Here is a 9,833-nt window from a genome sequence, read left to right on the forward strand (position 1 = left end):
TGTTGGGAAGGCATGATTGGTTTTGAAATGTGAAGACATGAGATTTGGAGGAGCCAGGGGTGGAATAATATGGTTTGGCTTTGTGTTTCCACCCAAATCTCACCTTAAATTGTACTCCCATAATTCCCATGTGTTGTGAGAGGGACCCAATGGGAGACACCCAGTGGGAGATAATTTGAATCATGGAGGCAGTTTTCTCCATACTGTTCTCATGGTAGTGTATAAGTCTCATGAGATCTGATGGTTTTAGCAGGGATTTCTGCTTTTGCATCTTCCTCATTTTCTCTTGCCACTGCCATATAAGAAGTGCCTTTCACCTCCCACCATGATTCTGTGGTCTCCCCAGTCATGTGGAACTGTAAGTCCAATTAAGCCTCTTTTTCTTTCCAGTCTCGAGTATGTCTTTATCATCAGCATGAAAACAGACTAATACAGATAAAATAATTGTCCAGAAATAACAAGAAGCAGAAGAATGCAGGCCAGCTTAGTCTTGCAAAGGCAGGGCTCTCTCCAAAACACTACAAAAAGGATAATATCTTATCTCCTTTTCAGAGACAAGATAGATCATTGAAATTCACAAATAAGCCCCAAACTGCTTTTTCAGCCAATATGTCCAACTTTCCCCCAAGCTAAATCATAGTAAATCAGAGAGAAATAATATGACATAATTGATTTGAGTTTTATCTTCTTTTATTTCCTCTTTTATTTCTTGTAAAGTTGCTAATGAGCAGTAAAATGGCCAAAAATCAGAAAAGAAGAGAAAGCAAAGGATGTAGGAAACCCACAAAATGACTAATCAGCCCCAATGTAACTGAGTATTAACACTAACATATTTATCTGGTGCAGATCAAAAGCTTTCATCATGTTCTAAAATCTCAAAGAACTCAAGTAAATCAGGAACTAGTAGAAAAATTTCTCTGGAATATAATGGCTCACCATTCTCTCCCAGACTGTGCTGAAGCTTTATTATCTGAAACTTAGGTACTATTCTCCTTATCACAAAAGACATAGTTGGAACTGAAAATAAAAATGGTCTTACCCATGAGTTGTTCCCTTACATTATTCCATTTGTCTATTTTCTGCACTGAACAACTACAGACAACAGAGTATATTTAAGCAGAAGAGAGGAAGGGTGACACATCTTCCTTCCCATTTGTGCGCACATGCATGCACATGCACATGCACATGCACACACACTCGTGAAGAGTAATCAGTTCCCTCTGCAGTGTTGTCATTCAGTTCACACCAATATATACAAATGCCAAAGGGCAAAGAGACTTCAAGAGTATTTTCCTTCGTTTGTTAACTTATCCCCACTGCCTTTTCCAGGCTCACGGCCTCATCCCTGGGATGTTAGAGAGCCCCCTGTGGCCACTGCTGGGCCCTTCTCTGGACTCTCTTTTTCCTAGCTCTGCTGTCCCAATCCTACATGGTCCTAACCCATTGGTCTTTAAAACCACTTTTCTCCTGCCAGTCCAAGTGACTGCCTGCTATTGTGACCCAGCCTCTACCCTGAGTTATCAGTCATTTTATACTCCACTTGTTTCCCCTGCCAGCAAAGACAAGGAGGGATTTTCTAATTGTCGAGGAATGTGTAGAGGGGCTGAGGAGGAGAAAGAGACTCCTTCAAAATGTCTGGCCTTACAGAAGAATATCTGAAAAAAATCAGCCCCATTCTTCCTACAAAGAAGAATCTTCTGATGTTGTCTACAAGAGTATCGGTCTCCTTTTTCTCTGTTTTAGGTACAGATTCTAGGAAAGGTGGGCAGAATATAAGAGGAGAAAATAGGTTATTCCCCAAACAATCTATTTCTGTGTGTTGTTGAGAGTTGAAGTTCTCTTTGTTTAAAAATTTCTGTAAGCCTTCTTTTGAGAAATGTCTGTTCATATCCTTTGCCCACTTTTTGATGGGGTTGTTTGTTTTTTTCTTGTAAATTTGTTTGAGTTCTTTGTAGGTTCTGGATATTAGCCCTTCGTCAGATGAGTAGATTGCAAAAATTTTCTCCCATTCTGTAGGTTGCCTGTTCACTCTGATGGTAGTTTCTTTTGCTGTGCAGAAGCTCTTTAGTTCTCAAAAGAAGACATTCATACAGCCAACAGACACATGAAAAAATGCTCATCATCACTGGCCATCAGAGAAATGCAAATCAAAACCACAATGAGATACCATCTCACACCAGTTAGAATGGCGATCATTAAAAAGTCAGGAAACAACAGGTGCTGGAGAGGATGTGGAGAAATAGGAACACTTTTACACTGTTGGTGGGATTGTAAACTAGTTCAACCATTATGGAAAACAGTATGGCGATTCCTCAAGGATCTAGAACTTGATGTACCATATGACCCAGCCATCCCATTACTGGGTATATACCCAAAGGATTATAAATTATGCTGCTATAAAGACACATGCACACGTATGTTTATTGCGGCACTATTCACAATAGCAAAGACTTGGAATCAACCCAAATGTCCATCAGTGACAGATTGGATTAAGAAAATGTGGCACATATACACCATGGAATACTATGCAGCCATAAAAAAGGATGAGTTTGTGTCCTTTGTAGGGACATGGATGCAGCTGGAAACCATCATTCTTAGCAAACTATCACAAGAACAGAAAACCAAACACTGCATGTTCTCACTCATAGGTGGGAACTGAACAATGAGATCACTTGGACTCAGGAAGGGGAACATCACACACCGGGGCCTATCATGGGGAGGGGGGAGGGGGGAGGGATTGCATTGGGAGTTATACCTGATGTAAATGACGAGTTGATGGGTGCTGACGAGTTGATGGGTGCAGCACACCAACATGGCACAAGTATACATATGTAACAAACCTGCACGTTATGCACATATACCCTACAACTTAAAGTATAATAAAAAAAAAAAAATTTCTGTAAGCCAATCTATTAGGATAGTGTTATATAACTCAGTATCAGCTCCATTAGTGGAAAGAGAGAAAATGACTAGATTTAATTTTACTAAGCAGATATGGTCATATTAAGTGCCTTATTTAGGACCCTGGGGTACATCAACGTAGGGTGAAAGATCCACTGTGTGTTTCTGACTTTGCACAAAGGCTCCTAAGTGGAAGAGATGTAATGGGGGCTGAGATCTAGCTTGTTTTTACTTGTCTGTCTTGTGCGCTAGCAAGGGCTACAATTTCTAGAGAAAAGAGTGACTTATTTTGTCACACAAAGGCATCTTTTGCTGGCCAAGCCAGTGGGATGCCACCATGCAGAGGGAGGGCTTTTTTCCAAATTGATCTGCCCAGAGCAGAGGCTCTTAGTAGGATGGCCAGGGCTGTAACTCAGCATCACTTCTCTGCTCACTTTATGAACATCGAAATAATTTTAACATCTTTAAATGAAGAAATGGCATCAACAGTGATGTTTAAACTTTCTTTGATAGTAGAATCATCTCTTTAAGTGAATTCTGATAAGCTTCATGTCTAAATCAAAGCTACTCTGGTTAAATTCTGCATGGGGTCTGGCTTTTCCCTCTTCCCCCAAACTATGATTTGCTATGAACTGTAGTTTAAGAATTTCTTTGTTCCAAGTTGTTTTTTAATAAAGCATCAGATGGTTCGAACTAAAGCGAAATAAATTTACAGCAGAGAGTTAGTCAAAGTTTCCTCTCACATGCCCAAAGCATTTACCAGTTTCCAAATGTTCAAAGTACTTTGGTAATTATTTGTCATTTGTGATTCTCCTCTTCTTATGTTTCTAAAATTTTGCAGAGTCTGAGACTGTAAAAATAGTCACTTTGCTGGCATGAAACGGTGGCACCAAGCTGAGGATCAAAAAATCATTATCTATTTTATGACAAGTTATGAAACAAATGACATCCTGGGTTCTTTATAATTTTAATACGGGCTCCTTCGTTTATCTTGCAGTTTTATGTTTCACAGGGTGACAAAGTACACTTCGTGTGTGTGTTTTAGGTGCCACAAGTCCATATCCATGTTGCACAAAACATACCTTAAGATGACATTCTTAAGATACAGATTATTCTAAATTTCTTTCAATCCAGTCAAATTTCTTCTAGTTCTGTGTAGAAAAGTATGGAACTTTAAAAGGGGACTTTAATCTATAAAATATTTACTATATGTACCTTCTTATAATATTCATCTGTTTTAAGCCTTCTATTTTAAAATTAATATTCTCATATTTTTCCTCTCAGGTTGTGATGATTAATTTTATGTGTCAACTTGGCTAGGTCATGGCATCCAGATATTTGATCCAATACCAGTCTAGATATTGCTGTGAAGGCGTTTTTTAGATAAGATTAACATTTAAATCAATAGGTCTTTTTAAACAAGATAATACAGGTTTTTATTTTATTTGTTTATTTTTGGTTCCATGCTTGCAAAGTTTTTATTTTGTTTTAATCGACAAGTAATTGTATATATTTATATATAATTGTATATATTTATATATATTTATGTATATGGTATATGTACAATATGATGTTTTAAATGTAAGCTCTTATTTATTTTTTTATTTTTGGGAATTTGATTTTTTTCCTTTTAGTTTTAGATGACACGCAATAATTGTACATATTTATGGGATAAAGAGTGATATTTTGATAGGTGTATACAATATGTCATGGTTCAAATTAGGGAGATTCGTATATCTGTCACCTCAAACCGTTATCATTTGCATTGTGAACATTCAAAATCCTCTTTTAGCTTTTTGAAAACATGTAATAAATTTCAGTTAACCATATTCACCTCCCAGTGCTGCAGAACCCCAGAACTCACTCCTCCTATCTAGCTGTAATTTTGTACCTGTTGGCCAACCTCTTCCCATCCTCCCCGCCCACTATCCTTCGAGCCTCTAATACTCACAATTCTACTCTCTACTTCCATGAACTCAGATTGCTTTTTAGCTCCGACATTTGAGTGAGAATAAGCGGCATTCATCTTACCATGCTTGACATTTCACCAAACATATTGTTCTCCAGGCTTATCTGTATTGCCACAAATGACAGGATTTCATTGTTTCTTGAGGCTGAATAGTATTCCATTGTCTATACCACATTTTCTTTATCCATTATTCTGTCGATGGAGACTTAGGTTGATTCCATGTCTTAGCTATTGTGAATAATGCTGCAATAAATATTGGGGGTGAACGTATCCTTGTGATATACTGTAAATCAGTAGGCTGAGTAAAGCAGGCTACCTCATCCTGTCAGTCGAAGGCATATACGATACACAGTATAGGAAAAAAGACAAACTGGTTTCTCCTACTATCTGCTCAACACCACACTTCTAGTTACCCAAATGCATGGGCTTTTATACCCCCAACAAGTAATTATCCAGCAGACATCAACCAGGTGTCCTATAATTCAAGTCAATTCTGATACTATTGACCTGGAATTAGAGATAGATCCCATAGGTTAAGGGCTCAGTCCCATAAAACTTCCCCCAGCTTCAGATACTGATCATAAATCCAGTCCTCTGGAGCTTCTGATCAACTGGGTATAAGTTGGGGTTCACAGGGCCCCACCTCAGGTTTGATCGTTTGCTTCAATGGCTCACAGAACTCCAGAAAAACACTTCACTTATGTTTACCAGTTTATTCTAAAGCATGCAGAGTCAGATGGAAGAGATGCACAGGGCAAGGAATGTGGGAAGGGGTGCAAAGCCTCCATGCCCTCTCTGGGTGCACCACCCTCTAGGAACCTCCAGGTGTTCAGCAACCTGGAAGAAAGCTCTTCAAACCCCATAGGCTGGGGAGTTTTATGAAGGCTTCATTATGAAGGCATGATAGATTATTAACTCAATCTCCAGCCCTTCTCCCCTTCCTGGAGGATAAGGGTGAGGGTTAGGGCTAAAAGTTCCAAGCTTATAATCATGGTTTAGTCTTTCTGGTGACCAACACCCATTCAAGAGTCCATCAAGAGTCACCTAATTAGAACAAAAGATACTCCTGTGTCCCAGGAAATTCCAAGGGATTAGGAACTCTGTGTCAGGAACCAGGGTCAAAGACCAAATATTAGAACTATTAGAACAAAATATTCTCTTAGCAACCCTATTGCTCAGGAAATGACAATGGTTTTAGGAACTTTGTGTCAGGAACCAAGGATGAAGACCAAAATCTATATTTCCTATTAATCACAGTATCTCACACACACACACACACACACACACACACACATTCACTCATTCTGTGCGTTCTGTTTCCCTAGAGGATGCTGACTAATAGACTTTCTCATTCTGGCCTGGCACACACTCTTACTTACCCTCACTTTCACAGAGAAGACCACTAAAATTCCAGTGGAGGCCATGTCAATATTTCTTATAAGCTGTATGAACATAAGCGTCTCTTATTAATTGCTGTTGATTAGCCAAAAGGCAAATACTTAATTAAACATTGAGAGATAATAAAATTGCACATGAATTATCTATCTAAGAGCACATAGGTCCGTACATTTCATTAAGATGGTTTAACTAATAATCATGTCTCTTATACCCAGTCCTTGTCTGAGCAGATAGATTGTTTTAAAAAAAGAAAAAAGGTTCCCTAGAGGGAGCGTGTTGTTTTTGCTAAAGTCATATAGTGGTTGATTTGTATTTAGTTTGCTATTCATCCATGTTCCTTTAGAAGCACGGTCGACCTCACCACAGATAAACATTTTGTTTGCTATTCTTGAATATGTATACCAAAGGGAGATATTGACCAGTTTGAATGACAATGAAGCCTCTTCAAAGAAAAGATTTAGCTAGTGGGTGAGCAAAATTCAGTTCTCCACTGTTTGTCATATGTCCTGATATTTCATAAGGCTTTTCTTGGTGCTGTTGTCTGTGGATTTACAAGGAGCAAAAGGGTGTCTTGCATTGGCTAAGTGGGTTTTGAGTGTTTACTTAAGACACAGACTTTAATTTGGTTATGGGCTGGGTGTGGTGGCTCACACCTGTAACCCCAGCACTTTGGGAGGCCAAGGCCAATGGATCACCTGAGGTCAGGAGTTTGAGACCAGCCTGGCCAACATGGTGAAACCCTGTCTCTACTAAAAATATAAAATTAGCCAGGCGGGGTAGTGCACACCTGTAATCCTAGCTACTCAAGAGGCTGAGGCAGGAGAATCACTTGAATTTGGGAGGTGGAGGTTGCAGTGAGCTGAGAGTGAGCATTGCACTCCAGCCTGGGAGACAAGAACGAGAATCTGTCTCAAAAAAAAAAAATGGTTATGAAACCAAAGGGCTATTTTGATCAGATCTGCCTGCCCTGCTTGCTTTTGGTCACTTGTTTTTTGTCATGTTTTTTCCTTTTTCCATGAAATGGAAGGCCATGGTAGCTAAAGGCCTCCCCACTGAATGCTGAAGGCTTAACTTTCCCTGGCTACTTTATAGATACCATTTATAGGTCACCATAGTAATGGTTGCTTCTGTTGTTTTTCAGGAACTTAAGCCAGCTCCTGTGCAGTCAAACCGGTTGAGACCACTGACCCTTCGGCGTGGCCTGTGCAAGTGCCCAGGAGGTGGCCTTTTGTTATCCGAGGGCTGAAACCTTGTCCTCAGATCATCCTAATGCCACCATTTTCTGTACGTATGTCCTAAGAACTGCCATAAACTCCAATTATGATTGTCCAAAATGAACCTGTTACCTCATTGTTCTCCATTGCTAGTCATCTTTTTTCATGCCTTACATCACCCCACTTCCCTAAACCATAAAGATCCCTAAGCCTTATCCTGGGGGAGGCATATTTGAGAGCTATTTTCCCATGCTCCCCGATTCCCCCACCACATGTCAGCCTTGTGAGTATATCTTTTCTCTTTTGCAAAACCTATGTCACAACGACTGATACCTGCACACAGGCAGAACTGACCCGGACCTAGCCTGTAACAGTTACTTCAAGAAGCAGGAAAAAACCTAAATGTTTCCACTGTTTCCCACCCAGGACTGAACTGAAGTAGCTGTGCAATCTCCACTAGAAGCCTTCTGAGCGTGCTACTGAAGAGGATGAGGCAGGCAGGAGGCTTCCAGAGTCAGGAGGCTTCCAGAGGCAATAGCCAAGACTAAGCCATCAACCACAGGGCCAAATCCAGTAAAAAAGAAAAATAAGAACACTTCCAGTTAAAGAACTGCTGCAATTATGCTGTTCCTTTTTTTTTTTTTTTTTTCCATTAACATGTCCTTCCTTTTATGACGGTGAGAGTTAATATTAAGGTGTGTGTGTATGTTTGTTAAATGATCTCACTTTGCAATTAAAAGTTTGCAGTTATATTAATACATTGGTTCTACTATTTCTTTTTAAAATATGTTTGAAATTTTCTGTCTTATGAAATCCCATTGGCTGAGAAATATCAGCCCACATACAGGTTTCTTACTTATGTTTGATGCTGCCACTTCCAAATTCTAGTAATTCTTCCTCTCATGTTGCAAGAGTGTGTTTCTACGCAATGGGGAACACATGATTGTTATCTTTACGGTGCAGGTGGTTGATCTCTGAGACCAGGTGGCAGATGGCACAACAGGAGTGCTTGACACAAAACTGTTAAAGAACATGTTCTCCTTTAATGAAATGGAGCTAGAATGACTCAGGAAAGTGTGCACACAAATTTCTCTAGCACTGAGTTTGTTTTTTATCTTAAGTGAGATCAGTAGGAAAACCAAGGCTATGCTCTATAGATGAACTTTAAGGATTGTTTACACAGCGTGGGCCAGTGTCTGGGCCTGCAGATTGAGGAGAATTACACCATCAACTGGGCTGAAAAAGACCCTAATAAGGCTCTGAGTTGCATATTCACTCTAGCAGGGAGTTACTTTGCATTGTTTCTCTAATTCTGCATGCTACTCCAGCTGCATCGATAATGAAGACAAACATGGCATAGACATATTTAAAACCATTTTGAACATACTATCCAAAGGATTACCAATAAGAATAATGTTCAGCAAAAAGATCACCTATACTTGTTCTAGTACAAAGCTACTAATTTTATAGGTTAGTTGTTTTTATTGGCCACCTCAGGTTTACTTTACAAATTTACATTGTGTCATTGAAATGCTGAATGTAATAATTCTTTTTATTGTCACAGTCACAACATCCTTGAGATTCATTCCTATATTTGTTTATTCACTTGTTTCTTTTTGTTTCTTTTATGGGTCAGGCATTGTGCTATGTACTGGAGACACCTAATTAAACAAGTGCAATGCAGTAAGTAATCAAGTGTGGGAAGTTCTAGACAAGGGCAAGCTGGAAGAGCTAAGGGCTAGTATGCACGGCCAGATTGATGTTTCACAAAAGAAAACCAATCCTAATCATCACCCTCTTTTTGCTCTTCTTTGTATCTGCCTTAGGCATGCCTACCATTTAATGCTAACAAAGATGATATATCCCATTCCTTTCTTTCCTGCTCAAGAACATGGTAAGTTTGAAATCCTGAGAAATTCTGACTGATTTAAATCAGGGGCTTAGTAGAGAAGTGGTGATTTATTAGCACTGCTGAACACCATTTATTGATTTAAGACTTTTAGAGAAACTGCTGCTAACTTATCTGTTTCTCGTTTGAATGGAAACTTAAAACAACCACAGTAGTAGCAAACACATAAGCGTGAAAATAGAGGCTTAGCTGGAACATTGGAGTGAAGACTGAAGAGGGCTGGATGCAAAAGCTTGGGTAACACCAAAGCAAGCTGATTTACACACAATTCCAAAATTGCTACTAGCAGAGAAGACCAGAGTGAGCCCAAATGAAACCTGCAACCAGCTGAGAGCCCCTCAAGTTAAATGCAGAGACTTTTATTCTTGTGTGCAGTTATTTAGACTAAAAATGGAAACGTGCAACTGTGAAGCAGATCTCATTCATGCATAATTGAAACACC

The 9,833-nt window shown here is 39.3% G+C and overlaps 1 long non-coding RNA gene across 1 annotated transcript in view; it reads left to right on the top strand.

Moving 5' to 3' along the window:
- Nucleotides 1–8,238, top strand: part of LOC135971016 (uncharacterized) — a 42,394-nt gene extending 34,156 nt beyond the window's left edge. Inside the window, exon 6 of the long non-coding RNA XR_010587033.1 lies at nucleotides 7,909–8,238. This is a non-coding gene — a long non-coding RNA (uncharacterized lncRNA). The remainder of the gene's footprint in view (nucleotides 1–7,908) is intronic.
- Nucleotides 8,239–9,833: the final 1,595 nt, after the last annotated feature.

Source organism: Macaca fascicularis, chromosome 5 (assembly GCF_037993035.2).
Source record: "Macaca fascicularis isolate 582-1 chromosome 5, T2T-MFA8v1.1".
In the NCBI taxonomy this organism is placed as follows: Eukaryota; Metazoa; Chordata; class Mammalia; order Primates; family Cercopithecidae; genus Macaca; species Macaca fascicularis.